The sequence below is a fragment of the Macaca nemestrina genome, chromosome 5, assembly GCF_043159975.1.
Source record: "Macaca nemestrina isolate mMacNem1 chromosome 5, mMacNem.hap1, whole genome shotgun sequence".
In the NCBI taxonomy this organism is placed as follows: Eukaryota; Metazoa; Chordata; class Mammalia; order Primates; family Cercopithecidae; genus Macaca; species Macaca nemestrina.
The window spans coordinates 46,465,504-46,483,224 of NC_092129.1; the positions used below are offsets into that span (position 1 = coordinate 46,465,504).

Sequence of the window (17,721 nt, forward strand, 5' to 3'; positions counted from 1 at the left end):
CCACCGCGCCCGGCCCAGAAGTTTTGATCTTTAAAACTGGATAGAGATAGTTGCTATATTATGGTAAAGGGAAAGACTGAGAATAGAGCAAATTTGGAGGAAAGGATCAGGAGTTCTAATATGGACATATATGTTTGAGTTGTCTATTAGAAATGCAAATGGAAAAGATGAATAAGTAGTTATATATCTGAAGCTACATTTAAGTGGTGATATCTAGAGATATATTCAGAGTTTTCAGAATACTAATGGCATTTCAAGTCATGACACTGCATGAAGTCACCAAGAGACAGTATTGATAGCAAAGAGCAGAATTTTTAAAATATTCTCAATTCTGAAGTATCCCATTATTAAGAAATCTGAAAGAGGGAAATTGGTGTGGCCATGGAGATAGGCAAACAACAAGGGAGTGTTGCTTTGGAAGCCCATTGATAATAGGAGGGAAAAGTATTCAACATGGTTCTGCGGCTTGTAAGTTAAGTGAGATGAACGTTGAGAACTGATCACTGGATTTATCAACATGGAGATCATTAATGACTTGGACTAGGTAAGTACTTGTAGAGTGTGGGGAAGATAGCATGATTGGAGTGGGCTCAAGAGAGAACAAGAAGAGAAGAAGTTAGGAAAGTAAATATATAGCATAAACAAATATACCAGTATAGAACATTCAATATTATTAATGTTCATGTAATTGCAAACATTTAATAAATCATCCATGATTACTATGAGCCTCAAGATAAAGTATAACAAATTATTGAGCTTCCTCAGAATTAAGCAGATAATAAATCAACAGAATTTAAATGGATGCAAAAAATCTCTACCTAAGAAAATAATTTTATTGTTGTTGTTATTATTGATAAAAAAAAGAAGCTAAATGTAAGAATTTCTTGCAATTGAAGCAATGGCAAAAACCATAATTAGTTTTGCACTAACATAATACAACAAACACGCAGAAAGAAGTACTCTGAAGCCACTAAGCCTCTGTGACATTGAGTCTAAGGTCAAATCATATGGTCAGCGTGCACTCCGTAACACTTTCAGAATCAGCAGTGCTGTGTATTCCTCTTATAGTTGCACCTCAGATGTTTTCTTTATATTCTTCGAACTTCAAAATTAGATATAGTTTAGTTTTAGATTTTCAAAGGTGACCTTTTATACAGGAATCTCCAGTGAATGGCCCACGTACACAAAAATGTCTTGTACCTTGCAAGCTAAGTACTTTTAAAACTAGAAAGTACATATTCCCTTTAAATAAAACAATGGAGTTCAAAAATAATTTAAGACAAATACTAATATTGATAAATTGACAGAAATTGAATAAAATTTACTTTCTTACAAGGCAACATAAAGCAAAACAAAGAAAGTTCAAACTTGATTCATCATTTACCTATGATCAGTGTCGTTAGAAATTCTTATGTCTTCACTGTGTCTATTTAAAAGAATAGAACACAATTTCTCACTAAGGCGAGGAGAATTTTATGGAAGAAAAATGAATATGGAATTTTAGAAGCATTTTACAAACTATAAACATAAATAATAAAACCACTGACTATGGATTACACTCTATTAGTTCTAAAGTATTGAGGTCAAATGAAAAAGAGATAAATAGTCAGTTAAATCACAGAAGGCCATCTTAATGAAAAGCAGGCATGTGATATCTGGATCTGTCTCCCAAAGCATGGTATCATGCAAGAGCCCACTTTATGCAGTTCAAATGAGTTTGCCTAGAAACAGATTAATTCATGATCTTATTATAAAATGTCATTTAGATTTTGGACAGATACTTCATAGACTCTTTAAGTTAATTCTATTTTAGAGCATGAAGTTGAGTCCAGCAGGGCAAAATGAAGATTTCATATGAATATCTTAATCCTTAAAGCAAGAAAGCTTTCCACAGAATAAGGCCGAGCATTTGAAGACATGACTTTCCTGGGTGTTTTTCCTTAGAAAGATTTTAGAGCCTTTTTAAATCCTTTCATTTAGTCTTAAATTCTGGAAAGCCAGGCTTCAGTATTTCACCTACGTGGAATAAAACCCAAACCAAAAATGTGTGTTTAACATAAGGTTTTTTTAATGAACTATAAATCGACTCTGTTGCAATAATTTTTAACATTAACATATAGTCTTTGCAGAATGAACCAACACATACACATATATGCAAACACACACATTGAAAAATAAAATAAAAATAGAACATTTGTTTTGTATTAAAAATTCATTAGTGTATTTGAGGGAATCAAATATATTCATAAGCTGTTTTAAATATTTAATGCAAAATATTTTACTACCCAATAAATTCATTAAAGAGTAATCGTAAATGGATGTTTTTTGTTTAATAAATATGCCAAGTTTAATTATCCCAATGTAAATAGTATAGAAAGTAGTGAACATTAAATTCACTGTAAAATTATTTTTATGTTGTATTACCTTCATTGATGTCAATTTAATTAAAGCATACATTGGCAAGGAGCAAAATGACTTAATTATTTAAAACAAAACTTTACTTAATCATTGCCAGAACAAGAATTAAATGCCCTCAAATGACTCATTCTTTACTTTCCTACAAAACTATTGCATGGAAATAAATTAAGAAAAACCATAATTAGTGTATTTTTAAAATGTTTTTATCTAATAAATAGAAAATTAAAATCAACCATTTAAGAATATTCTCAATTTTTTGACAAACATATAATACAGTTCTAAATGACTGTCTAAGGAAACCCTATTTTCCACAATTCTATGTAGGTTTTATATATCAATTACAAACTTTTCTTGAACTAATCTATTTGTATGTTTTTGCCTTCTGTTTGATTTGAATTTGCTTTTAATACAAATACAAAAATTTGATGAGTGAGACACATTTTTTGTAGATGAGACTCATCGGTATGTATTTTTTTTAATTTTTTATGTCCTGTTTATGTTTGAGCCCCTGGAACTTAGTGAGCGATAAATAAACATGTATTGAATACATACATGTTTGAATGGATAAGTGGCCTGAAGAATAAATGAATGCATTGAAATACCTCTTTCTTTCCCATTTTAAAAGGAAGATGTTCAGCCTTAAGATGTTAAGTAATTTGCTTAAAGAATTATATGGAAACTTTGAAGATTCTATTGACAAGCTAAGGACTCTTCATTACAGCATATTAGTATCCATGGAAATATAATGTAAAAATGAGTAGGAGTAAAAGTTTATAGAGTGACAATTGCTATAGAGGGACAAAATAACAGTAGGTAGTATGTTTTTTTTTTTCCCTCTTTCTATGTTTATTCATCAGCATCAACAATTTTTAAAACATTTTCACTATATTTGTAAGTCATTTTAAACTGAGAATTTAAACACGCATATCCTGAATTAAAGATTTCTTTTTTTAATAGCTGTATTTCAGAGTTGCTTTTACAAATAACAATACTTTCCCTTTTTACGTAATTTTTGAAATTCCTTTTTATTCGCTGGCACAATTTACTTGTTCACTCGAGAGAGAGGAGAAGAAAAAGGACTATCTGAAAGGTGATGGTAACCCACTGAGTTTGATATTATTTGCATAATTTTCACAATATGGTTCAATGCTTCTTCAAAATGCACTAAAGTGGTCTGACAGCCACAAAAAAAGCTATGTTATAATTCTCCAGGAAAAGATACCTCCATAATATTCCATGCAGCTTAGGAAAACTCTAAGGCTCATGGAAAATGTGAGCTGTTACTAACACCAGAGAATCATAGGACAACGGGGAAAGCTGTCTCATTCCCCACAAACTTGGGTGTGATAGGTCTTCTTACTGAGGACATGATGACTGGAAATGACAATCTAGAAAACAACTGAGAGCGAAAACCAAAAGCTACCAGGATGTGGCAGGCAAAATTTTCACCGGGAAGTGTCAAGTTCAATAGAGACAATGGATACCACAATGTTGGACATAGTAGTAAGAAAGAAAGTCTCAGCAGAAGTTACCAATATGTATCATAAGTGCCCAACCAGAGGAGTAAATGAGTCCAGGTGATTTTAATACATGAAATTTTGGTTAATAAATAAAGTTACATGTACCTAATCATGAGGTCCTAAAATTATTACTAATTAAGCTGTAACATTTGAAAGTGAATTCATTTTAACCCTTCCACTAAAATGGACCAAAAGGTTTTGGGTGAGAGTTTGAGTCAATAAGAAAAAGGTAAATCACCAAGAAGCTGCTCTCTTATGTTCTTCTGCTAAAATGATTATACAATATTGACATGAGTTGATGTGCTTTCATGAGTTGATCAATCCTATCTAAATAAATGTTTATTTATTTATTTTTTATTTTTTTTATTTTTTTTTAATTTATTTATTATTATTATACTTTACGTTGTAGGGTACATGTGCATAACGTGCAGGTTTGTTACATATGTATACTTGTGCCATGTTGGTGTGCTGCACCCATCAACTCGTCATTTACATCAGGTATAACTCCCAATGCAATCCCTCCCCCCTCCCCCCTCCCCATGATAGGCCCCGGTGTGTGATGTTCCCCTTCCTGAGTCCAAGTGATCTCATTGTTCAGTTCCCACCTATGAGTGAGAACATGCGGTGTTTGGTTTTCTGTTCTTGTGATAGTTTGCTAAGAATGATGGTTTCCAGCTGCATCCATGTCCCTACAAAGGACACAAACTCATCCTTTTTTATGGCTGCATAGTATTCCATGGTGTATATGTGCCACATTTTCTTAATCCAATCTGTCACTGATGGACATTTGGGTTGATTCCATAAAATACTGGCAAACCGGATTCAGCAACACATCTAAAAGCTTATCAACCATGATCAAGTGGGCTTCATCCCTGGGATGCAAGGCTGGTTCAACATTCGCAAATCAATAAACATAATCCAGCATATAAACAGAACCAAAGACAAGAACCACATGATTATCTCAATAGATGCAGAAAAGGCTTTTGACAAAATTCAACAGCCCTTCATGCTAAAAACGCTCAATAAATTCGGTATTGATGGAACGTACCTCAAAATAATAAGAGCTATTTATGACAAACCCACAGCCAATATCATACTGAATGGGCAAAAACTGGAAACATTCCCTTTGAAAACGGGCACAAGACAGGGATGCCCTCTCTCACCACTCCGATTCAACATAGTGTTGGAAGTTCTGGCTAGGGCAATTAGGCAAGAGAAAGAAATCAAGGGTATTCAGTTAGGAAAAGAAGACGTCAAATTGTCCCTGTTTGCAGATGACATGATTGTATATTTAGAAAACCCCATTGTCTCAGCCCAAAATCTCCTTAAGCTGATAAGCAACTTCAGCAAAGTCTCAGGATACAAAATTAATGTGCAAAAATCACAAGCATTCTTATACACCAGTAACAGACAAACAGAGAGCCAAATCAGGAATGAACTTCCATTCACAATTGCTTCAAAGAGAATCAAATACCTAGGAATCCAACTTACAAGGGATGTAAAGGACTTCTTCAAGGAGAACTACAAACCACTGCTCAGTGAAATCAAAGAGGACACAAACAAATGGAAGAACATACCATGCTCATGGATAGGAAGAATCAATATTGTGAAAATGGCCATACTGCCCAAGGTAATTTATAGATTCAATGCCATCCCCATCAAGCTACCAATGAGTTTCTTCACAGAATTGGAAAAAACTGCTTTAAAGTTCATATGGAACCAAAAAAGAGCCCGCATCTCCAAGACAATCCTAAGTCAAAAGAACAAAGCTGGAGGCATCACGCTACCTGACTTCAAACTATACTACAAGGCTACAGTAACCAAAACAGCATGGTACTGGTACCAAAACAGAGATATAGACCAATGGAACAGAACAGAGTCCTCAGAAATAATACCACACATCTACAGCCATCTGATTTTTGACAAACCTGAGAGAAACAAGAAATGGGGAAAGGATTCCCTATTTAATAAATGGTGCTGGGAAAATTGGCTAGCCATAAGTAGAAAGCTGAAACTGGATCCTTTCCTTACTTCTTATACGAAAATTAATTCAAGATGGATTAGAGACTTAAATGTTAGACCTAATACCATAAAAATCCTAGAGGAAAACCTAGGTAGTACCATTCAGGACATAGGCATGGGCAAAGACTTCATGTCTAAAACACCAAAAGCAACGGCAGCAAAAGCCAAAATTGACATATGGGATCTCATTAAACTAAAGAGCTTCTGCACAGCAAAAGAAACTACCATCAGAGTGAACAGTCAACCTACAGAACGGGAGAAAATTTTTGCAATCTACACATCTGACAAAGGGCTAATATCCAGAACCTACAAAGAACTCAAACAAATTTACAAGAAAAAAACAAACAACCCCATCAAAAAGGGGCAAAGGATATGAACAGACATTTCTCAAAAGAAGACATTCATACAGCCAACAGACACATGAAAAAATGCTCATCATCACTGGCCATCAGAGAAATGCAAATCAAAACCACAATGAGATACCATCTCACACCAGTTAGAATGGTGATCATTAAAAAGTCAGGAAACAACAGGTGCTGGAGAGGATGTGGAGAAATAGGAACGCTTTTACACTGTTGGTGGGATTGTAAACTAGTTCAACCATTATGGAAAACAGTATGGCGATTCCTCAGGGATCTAGAACTAGATATACCATATGACCCAGCCATCCCATTACTGGGTATATACCCAAAGGATTATAAGTTATGCTGCTATAAAGACACATGCACACGTATGTTTATTGCGGCACTATTCACAATAGCAAAGACTTGGAATCAACCCAAATGTCCATCAGTGACAGATTGGATTAAGAAAAAGGTAGTATCTTAATATCTGCTTAGATGCTGACTAAAATGAGCTATGAGGCAGATCATGAATGGAATAATTACTGGATTATTATGGAAGATGAAGAAACTAAGAAAGGAGAAGCATATGTTCAATACCTCATAAGAGAAATCTATAAAATTTGGTGAATGAATGGGTAAATTAAGAGTGCTGAGAAATCAAAGGAAACCCCAAGAAATATTTATGTGACTGCTATCATGAATGTTTGTGTCCCCCACAAAATTCATATGTTGAAACCTAACTTCAATGTGGTGATATTAAGATATGAAGCCTTTGGGTGCTGATAAGGTCATAAGATCATCTCATCAATGGGATTGGTGCTCCTATAAAAGAGGCTTGAGGTAACTTGTTTTCCCATTTCACCATGTGAGGACACATAGATGGCACCACCTATGAAGCAAAGAGGGGGACTTCACCAGACATCAGATCTGCTGGTACCTTGATCTTGAATGTCTCAGCCTCCAGAACTCTAAGCAATAAATTTCTGATGTTTATAAATTACCCAGTCTAAGGTATTTTGTTTTAACAGTCCAAATAGGCTAATACAGTGCAGTATCTGAAGAAAAATGTTTCCATTTTGATTAAGGAAGGAAAAAGTAACATGTTGAGAAAGATATGATTGTTCCAACTTTCCAAATACTATGATTTGAAACCAGTGAGGACAACAAAACAAACAGGTCTTGTAGGAATTAATTTAAAAGTACAGATTATAACAACATGTTAAAATGATAAGTCTGGAAATGAAGAACTGGTCTTTATCCACATTGCCAGGTGCAGTGCCTCACACCTGTAATCCCAGCACTTTGGGAGGCCGAGGTGGGCACATCACCTGAGGTCAGGAGTTCCAGACCAGCCTAGCTAACATGGTGTAACCCTATCTCTAGTAAAAATACAAAAAAAAAAAAGATTAGCCAGGCATGGTGGAGCATGCCTGTAATCTCGTCTACTCAGGAGGCCGAGGCAGGAGAATCACTTGAACCTGGGAAGAGGAGGTTGCAATGAGCAGAGATTGTGACACTGCCCTCCAGCCTGGGCGGTAGAGACTCCGTCTCAAAAAAAAAAAAAAAAAAAAAAAAAAGTTTGAAGTTTTGAAGTTCTCAAGTAAATGAATGAATAATATGTTGATTTTCTTCTTGTTCCTCTAGATTTTTTTTTCTTTTTTAATCTTTGGGCCCTCACATTGCTGTACTATCTGCAAAGATATTCTTGCACATATCTCCTTCACATATTTTAATCATTCAACTATCAATTGAAACATCTCGTAATGTCAGCATAGCCTTGGTAAACTCAGTACTTGTTATATACAAAGCAGGACTTTATGCACTTCACATCAATTAACTCATTTAATCCTGATGAAAACCCTATGAAATAGTACTGTCATAATTATATTTTACTTAAAGCAAGAAATGGAGACAAGGAAAGTATAAGAAATTTGTAATAACAACTAGAATCTCAGTAAGTGAGACTTGGACCAAGGCAGTATGTCTTAATACATGCTCTTAACCACCAGTCTATGCTGTTTAAGTATTTCTTCACCCCATTTGTAATATTTTAGAATGCATAACCCTCTGAAATTATCCTATTCATTTATTTCCTAGTAGGTTTTCTCCTATTTCAGAAAGCATTTACCTATAAAGATGAAATGTCAAACGTCTAAACTTTCATTGTAAATATGCAGTTTAAAAAATATGCACAAGTCAAGCAGAGAAGTTAAAAGTTGTCCTAGATTATATTAATTTATATATTCACACACTTTGTATCATGTGATTTTGCAGACCCTCTCATTACAGAGGTGAAATATATTTCTGCCTCCCTTGGCTTTGTTTTCAGCCCTGAAGCATACTGTAGCCGAGGGGATATGTGTCGTAGTAACTTGATAAGAGGCTAGAAAAGAATGTTTGCAATACCTCTCTTTCACCATTAGAACATGACTAGCTCACTGGTTCAAGGGACTGATCCAGTTGAGTGGAGTCTAATCCCCAGCTTATCTTCAAATTTAGGAACCAAGTAACGATTATTATGTTATGTCACCGAGCTTTTGTGCTTGTTTGTAATACAGCGCTTTTTATAGTAAGAGCTGATTGATAGAGAAATTGGTACCAGAAAAGGATAGTGTCATTATAAAAATCTAAATTTTCTGGCATTGCCTTTACAACAGGCAGCAGTCTCTGAGGAAATGGTTAGAAGAGGTTGGGAAAATGCCAAGGGAACTGTTTCAGGAGGATGAAAAATTGGAGACATGTGTTTTGTAGTGATGAAATATTTGATAAAACTCTCACGTGAGGTTATTTAGAAGATTGAAAATGCACCTAATGAATTTTTAGAATTGGAAAAGGAGACCTCTGGAGAAAATAAAATGTTGACAGCTTGAGTTTTACCCTTTTCGGTACAAAAAATAAAAACTAAAAGTAAGAGCTGAGCTCAGAACAGACTTTGTAAGCAGAATTTGGAATTCATATGTAGTTGAGAACTTGTTGGGTTGGAAAATAACAACTTTTTATCATCTTTAATCATCCAAATCTTCTCAAAATAAGATATAGACAGGGTCAAGAACCTTCCTTCAGTATTATGTTCATGTACAACAATAAAACATGTACGTAGCCCTGTTAGGTGCTAAAATATATTACAAAATGAGCTGTTTTAAATATGTGGTAGTGGTGCATAAATGAGTAGATTAATGGACTATAGTAGGAACAATAATGAGACATACTTTTGGAGACACCCGAGCACCAGTCTATCTAGGAGGTTGTGAATCAGCAGTTAAAAATGCAGATTTTCTGCCATCAAAGACTGGGGAGGACTGTGGCAAATTAATATGATCACAAATCATTTGTTACTCTTGTTATGAGGGGGGAGCAGAGATTTGTTCTACTGCCTTTGAACTTGGTCTTGACTTCTATGAACAATAGAAAGAAAAGGTGATATACAGGGTCAGTGGAATGTGGCTGACAAATGCTTCTCCAGCTCTGGGAATAAGCTATCTTGGACATGTAGGCTGATGGAGTCTGCAGATGAGAACATCTACATGAGAGACCCTAAGCAAGGACCAAGCCACTGAGCTCAGTCAACCCACAGAAATCTGAAAGATACCAATAAATTGTGAGATTAAACTACTAATTTGGAAGGTGCTTCATTATAGAACAATAGATAAGTAGGAAGAGGCAGATGATGAAAGCTTGAAAACCAAAGAATTAAAATAAATTCAAGCAAAGGTAAGTTCTGTGAAGGAGATACAAGAAATTAAAGAGTTCAGGATCCATATGCATCCATTGATTGATTTAGTTTTGAACAGCAGTATACAGGAAATTAGCCTGAAAGCCCTTGGTCTAGGATTAAATGAGTATGAACAACTTATAAGCAATTTTAGAACACATCATTAACTAAAAATCAATACTGAATGCCCTTATGTATGTCTTTCAAAAGAAATGGCATATGAAATAGTCAAATGGGCCTGGCGTGGTGGCTCACACCTGTAATCTCAGCACTTGGGGAGGCAGAGGTGGGTGGAGCACGAGGCCAAGTGTTCAAGACCAGCCTGGCCAACATGGTGAAATCCTATCTCTGCTAAAAATACTAAAATTAGCTAAGCATGGTGGCACACACCTGTAATCCCAGCTACTCGGGAGGCTGAGATAGGAGAATCACTTGAACGCAGGAGAATCACTTGAACCCAGGAGTCGGTGGTTGCAATGAGCTATTGTGCCATGCACTCCAGCCTGGGTGACAGAGCAAGACTCCATTTCAAAAAAAAGAAAGGAATAGTCAAATGGAAAATATTATCTTTTAAAAAGTAGTTAAAAGAAATATAAGAGTAATTAAAATGTTTATAAAATAAATGCCAAAGATATCAGATTATTTAATATGTAACGTGCTCATAAAAATCAAAGGGAAGTAACATCCTAAATTATAAATGAACAATATAAAGGAATGAATAAATTTTTTTAAAAGCACAAATTGTAAAAAATAGTCAACCTCATAATTATTAGTAAAATGCAAATTAAAAATTATTGATATATTTCAAACCTTTTCCTTAGTAAATGAATGTTCAAAAAATAGAATTAGGCAGTCTGCTGGTGAGTGTCAAAAGTAAGTGTCTGATATCTTACTACCAGGCAAGCATGTAGTTACAGTGACAGATCCAGGCATACACACCATCCAAAGAACCACACTCACCAGAAAAGTTTTAAGAATAAAAAAAAAACTCCTGTTTACTCTAGGTAGGTTCAAAAATTTGTAACATTTTGTTTTCATTTGCTTTACCATTTGTTCATTTTTTCCCTCTGTCTTACTCTAAATTTATAATTTATTTCTGTGTCTATCTTGCTGTGAAATCTATTATTTATTCATCATATGTTTATTCAAACTACTTTCAATATAATTTGTCCCTGTATTTACAAACATTTTAGAGTGTATTTCATAAGAACAAGGAATCAAGAGATGTAACATTATTACTAAAACAATTTTGTACCAACAGTTCATATTCAAATGTCCCTAATTGATCAATCAGTTCTTTTATAGATTTTTTTTCTACTAAGAAATGCAATTTAGTATCACGCATAAGACTAATTGTCATGTTCCTTTTAGCTGCTTTAATCAGAAAATTTCTCAGTTTTTATCTTTTTTCATTTTGACATTTTAAAAATGACAGCCCAATTATTTTGTAGATTATCCCACAATTTGGGAATTCAATGTTTCTTCATAGATAGATTCATGTTATTCATATTTTTGTCAGGGGTATTCAAAAATGAGACTGTACTATTCTCAGTGTATCATAAAAGAGGGTACATGATGGCAGTTCATCCCCTTAATGGTGAAATTAACTTTAATTACTTTATTAAGTATGAGGTAACTAGGTTAAGGTCCTGATGACAAAGTTTATACACTATAAAATTATTATTTTTTATTTGTATTTGAAACATTTCATGGGAAAAAACTGTGCGAGTGAAAATATACTGTTCGTTGTCAAGTTTTCACACAGTAGATTCAGTACCTGTTGCTTTTATTAGTTTGGGCTAAATTAATGACAGTTACAAAATGTTAATTTTCTAACTCTACTTTTTATTGTACATTTAGTAACTTCTGTGTCACTCTAAGGAAAAAAACTTCCCTTCCGTATTTATTTACATGTTCATTTGTCTGTTTTTCTATTAATCATCTATTATCTGCATAGGTATTAATATAGATAGATAGATAGATAGATAGATAGATAGATAGATAGATATCCACACATGTACAGAGACAGACAGTGAGAAGAGAGAGAGAGAGAGAGAGAGAATGGAGGGGAACAAAGAGAGAGATGGAAAGAGACAGAGAGAGAGAGAGAGACAGAATTGTTACTTTCCACAATTCATATTCCATTTTTGTTTGAACTTTTAATTCATAGATGTACTGATATCATTTAACTTAACAGAATATATAAATAATATAAGAAAAATAATTCCAAGATAGCAATGATATTAAAGATATAATAACATAATTTTAAAAAATTTCCTCTAAATGTTCATAAAATGCTTTCAATAAAACCTCTCGCTGAAATTTTCAACCTCTCTCATTATTCTTTCGAAAAAGAGCATTATATTTTCAAATAAAAAAATGCCTGTTAAAGTTGTACTTTGTTAAATCAGTTGTTTTATCTCCTCAATAATGAATGATGATAACAAGGAAATGACCCTTGGCATGTGACAAACTGAGATAAACAAAAACAATTCTATAAGAATTTAATTCTAATATGTAAGAGATCTGGTAAGAAATTTATGCATTAAAATGTGGAGATAACAATTATATTACCTATTTTATAGGGTTGTTGTAAAGACTGAAGGAGGGAATCAAATGAGAGAAAGCCATAAAGTTTTTAGAACAGTACCTGCCATAGAAACACCATTTAAAAATACCATTATTATTATGATGGTGTGATTCCTATATAGTGCATACAAAATATTCCCTATCAGGTAAGAAAAAGTAAAAGATTCGTAACAGGTTAAATGGATATTTGGTGAAAATATCTTGAAATTTGAAATCTATCATTTTGTATTTGAGTTCTAACGTGTTAACCTTGTAAATGATGTTGTCCACTTGCTAGGTGAACATACGTGAAATTATTTAACGATCCTACACTGAAAATTATTGAACTATTTTGCACTGTTCAATCCCTTTAACGATAAAATGGACATGATGATGATAATGACTTTTGCCTTATGTGAAGATTCTCTTGAATTCACTTATTTAATGAAATTTGTATTTAAAATATTTTAAAATTAGAGAAAACATAATACACACATATCCTTATGTAGAATTGACAAATATTAATATATCGACTAATCTACTTGAGATTTTTTTTCTTTTAAGTGCAATATTATAGAAATATTACAGAGCAACATCCAGTGCTCCTCCTCTCTTCCAAACCACTTCATTACGCAGACATGAGCAGTACTTGGAAACTGGCATATTTCTTTTCTGTTCACTTACTATGTAAATGATACAGTGTGTCATATCATATACTTTAGAAGCACATAAATGACATGATTTTATATGTGGTTGAGCAAACTATTATTATCCAGATTTACAGATACTGATAAATATAGTACACTTATTATAATCTCAATGAAATTTAAGTGTAGTTTATTATTATTATTGTTACCATTATTACTATTGCAAACGTGTAAATATTATGCTAGTTTTCAGCAATATAAAATAAACATTTTGACATTTTTAAGATATTCATTGTAAGCTAGTAAGTGATGAATATTTGGAGATGATGCTTGTGTGTTTGAAAGGAAAATGTTCTCTAAAACTTAATTGCAGCCTGTAATTAAAACCAGCTACTTTCTTGGTATTTAGAATATTTTATATCCACATTCTTTGCAATCTATTCTAATGAAATTATGAGTTATTATGCTATAATCTCCCAAAAGGCTTCTGTTTTTATTATTCCTTGTATTTGGTAAACTTTTATTTGGAATATTTGAGTCTGTATTGCTAGGTATATAAAGGTTATTTTATATTTATTATCTATTATTTATTTTAGCATCAACTAATGAACCAAATAGCCAATTAGCATCAGTTTAATATTACTACAACAGATTTGTTTGGTTGCTGTTGCTATTATTGCTATTATTATTATAATCTGAGAATATACATCTATTAATGCTTTTACTTCCAGTCTGTGACATATTGTAGGTTTCTCTTACTTTCTCTCTCAAATATATCTTTAAAAATATTTCTTAGCATGTAGCATTTAATATATTGATTGCTACGTGTTTGAATTAATATCTATAGTCTTGTTTTCTATTTACCCTCCTTATCTGTTTCTTGTTCTCTTTTTCTCTTTATAGTTTTTCCATCAAATTTATTTAAACATTTTGTCCCTACCTCCAACACATACATATTCACACACTTTCTTTTCAAAAAATTCTAGTTTTTCCTCAACTAATAGATTGAAAGTTGTATGTTCATTATTCTTTTAGCAAAATACAAGAATATACTGAGGATGCATACTTTTTTTAAAAGAATATGGCTTTTTAATTTTTATTATATCTGAGAATCCTAGCATATCTGTTAACAAGTAAGTTTTGTTCTTTTACAGATTTTGTTCATCCTCTCTGGAAAATTATAAGGAGCTTAAATTTTTTAATTGAATTACTTCATTTTCTATATCCTTTTAATATAATATTTTAATTCTAATGCTATTTAAACCTAATTATTATCAGATTATCAAGACATGTGCTTACCGTTGTATTATATATTTCTTTTTTTCTGTGTTCAGCTATTTTTTAAATAAATATATCTAATGCTAGTTACTCAATGGAAATCTCTAAGTGGTGATTTCTTTTCATTAAGCTGTCTTTAATTTATCCTCATTTTGGCTGATGATAATCAGCAACAGATTTATCCTTTGATAACTATTTTTCCATCACATGTTACATGTATCATTTTGGTTTTCTTATCTATATATCTTTATGATAAGAAGTCTGTTAAGTTTGTACCTCCTGTGTACATAATCTTCCTTTTCTGTGAAGTTTGATTTTGAAATTTAGTTTTCACTTTTTGGTGCTCACTTTCTGATGTTTGTAGAGGTAAGATTGTGCCCACTAATCCTGATAAACACTTATCTATGCTTCTTAAATCTAGACATTTCTGATTTCTTTTAAATTATAAAAACTTTCCTCTCTTATCTCTGTGAATGTTATGTCTTTCTTATCTTTTACACTCAGAGATAAAATGTGTTAATTAAATGTTCTTTCATATTTTCCTTCTCTTTATCTAGTTTACATAATTTCCTCGGATTCACATTAAACTTTACCTGTAAACTTTCTCTCTTCAGCTATGTGTAATGCTGTTCATTTGCCCAGTCATTATTTAATATCAATTACATACAGCCACACATATGGGTAAATGTTTATAGAGGCATACAGACATAAATAGGAATATATAGAGAGATGGAGATTTTTCTACAAGATTTGTATAGTTTTTATCAAAGGCTTTTGTCCCTTGGTTTCTGTAATTTTTCTTCCTTTCATTATAATTATTTTCATTATAAATTTTGGTATAATTTTATTCTTTTCTATTCTTTAATCACATTTCTTATAAATGGTTTCATTATATCAATTTGGAGATTACTAATTCTTCTGTTTGTAATTTCTGCTGACTTCACCCTAGAGTGAATTGATAATTCTTATGATTGCAAAGTTTTATATGTGAGTTCTTCTTTAGTGAAGGCTTAGTTTGTGTTTGCTTGTTTCCCTGGCCAAGTCCTCTATGACCTACTTTATGGAAAAGCTTCTACAGAGTAGTTCAAGTTTAATTGTGCAGGCATCCCAGAGCTTTAACTGAAACTATTTTTATTTTATCACTAATTTATAGTCATGAGATTACTGCACATTTGGATAATAAAATATATATCTGGACATTTGGGTCCCACACCTTCATGCATCTTTAGGCTAGGGTTTAATCATTTTATTAAAGATCTCCACTCTCTGTCCCAAACCCCAACCTCTCTCTCGGAGACCTGGGAAGACAATCATACTTTTCACTTCTCTCTATTGAATACAGTTTCCTTAGTCATTTTATTTTAATCAAGGACAGTCCCTTATGTAAGAGTTACAATTTTAGCTCTGAAGGGATAAGACTGCATCTTTCCTTATTAAAAATCCAGGCTTTTGCTGGTAGAATGATTCCAATTTTATTATATTATCCAGGTCACTTTCAAGTTAAGTCATGAGTTTTCCATTCCCAGTTTGAGTTTACTCTTCATGTCCAGGGTTTCTTGTTTCCTCTTAAACTTAACTCTCATCTTCAAATGGTAATTTATATTTTTCACAGTATTTTTGTGCATTTCAAACACGAAGTTTTTAATCAGGTTAGTCATCCATGTTGCTGGAAGCCATTTCTATATATTTTTCATTTTGTCAATTACTATTATGAGAAAAAGCTACATAAGCAAGATCAAAAGCAATAGAATTACAAGGAGAGATTTTAATGCTTTTGCAAGATGGAATATAATAATATATGTTCAAATTTGATTCACAGAAAGGACTTGAGCACATCAAGATCTGTATTTTTCTGTAACACCATGACTCTGAAAATTCACTTAACTTTGTTGAACCCATAAGGAAGAAATAAATTGAGATACAGCAGCACAAAACACATCTTGCCTTCAAGCTTTTATAAATTTCTATAATGAAATTATTATATAAAAGAGCCTTAAAATATTTCTTCTATAATGTCCTCATTTAACAAGTAAAGAAATACACAACATATAAGCAATCCATAGTGTCAGATTCCATTCTACAGATTCATCTCCTTCTTCTATATCAGTGTCCTTTCCAGGTTGAGACTCCCTAAGTCTAATGCAGAAACCTTTAAAAACCTTAGAAGTAATTGTATTCCAATCTGCCAAGGAGATAACTTTCAATTTGAGTAAATTTATAGATGGCTAGATTCCAGCCATTCATAAGGAAAATAAGTATTATGTCATTTGAAAATTACATAATTAAATGTTATATTTTAAAATTATCAATATCCCTCCAACTCCTAAATTATGGTTTTTATGTGTGTGTGTATGTGTGTAGAGAGAGAGAGAGAAAGAGAGAGAGAGAGAACCCCATGGAATGCTATATAGCTTTGATTGCTCAAACAAAACAATAATAATAATATCTAGTTTGTGAATCATAATTCTTGTTGAAACTGAAAGATTTATGCTGGAGCAGAAAATCATGAAAGGAGCTACACCTAACCCAAATGTCTGATAGGAAGACAGATTGTTGATATATATTAAAAAATCTAAAACAAGGCTGGGCGCGGTGGCTCAAGCCTGTAATCCCAGCACTTTGGGAGACCGAGACGGGTGGATCACAAGGTCAGGAGATCGAGACCATCCTGGCTAACACGGTGAAACCCCGTCTCTACTAAAAAATAGAAAAACCTAGCCCAGCGAGGTGGCGGGCGCCTGTAGTCCCAGCTACTCGGAGGCTGAGGCGGGAGAATGGCGTGAACCCGGAAGGCGGAGCTTGCAGTGAGCTGAGATCCGGGCACTGCGCTCCAGCCTGGGCAACAGAGCAAGACTCCGTCTCAAAAAAAAAAAAAAAAAAAAAAAAAAAACAAAAGAAAAGTTGTGAAACTCTGTGCATGAACTTTTAATATTTTAAATATTTTATGAAGATTCTTAGGGTTCAGTTCACTCTATCTCTATTCTGTCCAAACTACACTATCACTCTTACTCTCTGAAAGTGGACAAAATTTGTTTTTCTAAGAAAATTACGGACTTCGTGAGAATTTGAAAAGTCTAAGTGTTACTAAATAGAAAAATTTTACCACATGATTTGCTGTATCTAGATAAGAAATTGTGTGTGTGTGTGTGTGTGTGTAGCAGAGAAATTCAATGACTACAAATAACATATTTGGAACAGTTGGGTGGTTTTGA

General features: G+C 33.1%; 1 long non-coding RNA gene across 1 annotated transcript in view; it reads left to right on the forward strand.

The window, feature by feature from the left end:
- Positions 1 to 399: 399 nt before the first annotated feature.
- Positions 400 to 17,721, forward strand: part of LOC139363138 (uncharacterized) — a 47,639-nt gene continuing 30,317 nt past the window's right edge. The window contains exon 1 of the long non-coding RNA XR_011623051.1: positions 400 to 544. This is a non-coding gene — a long non-coding RNA (uncharacterized lncRNA). The remainder of the gene's footprint in view (positions 545 to 17,721) is intronic.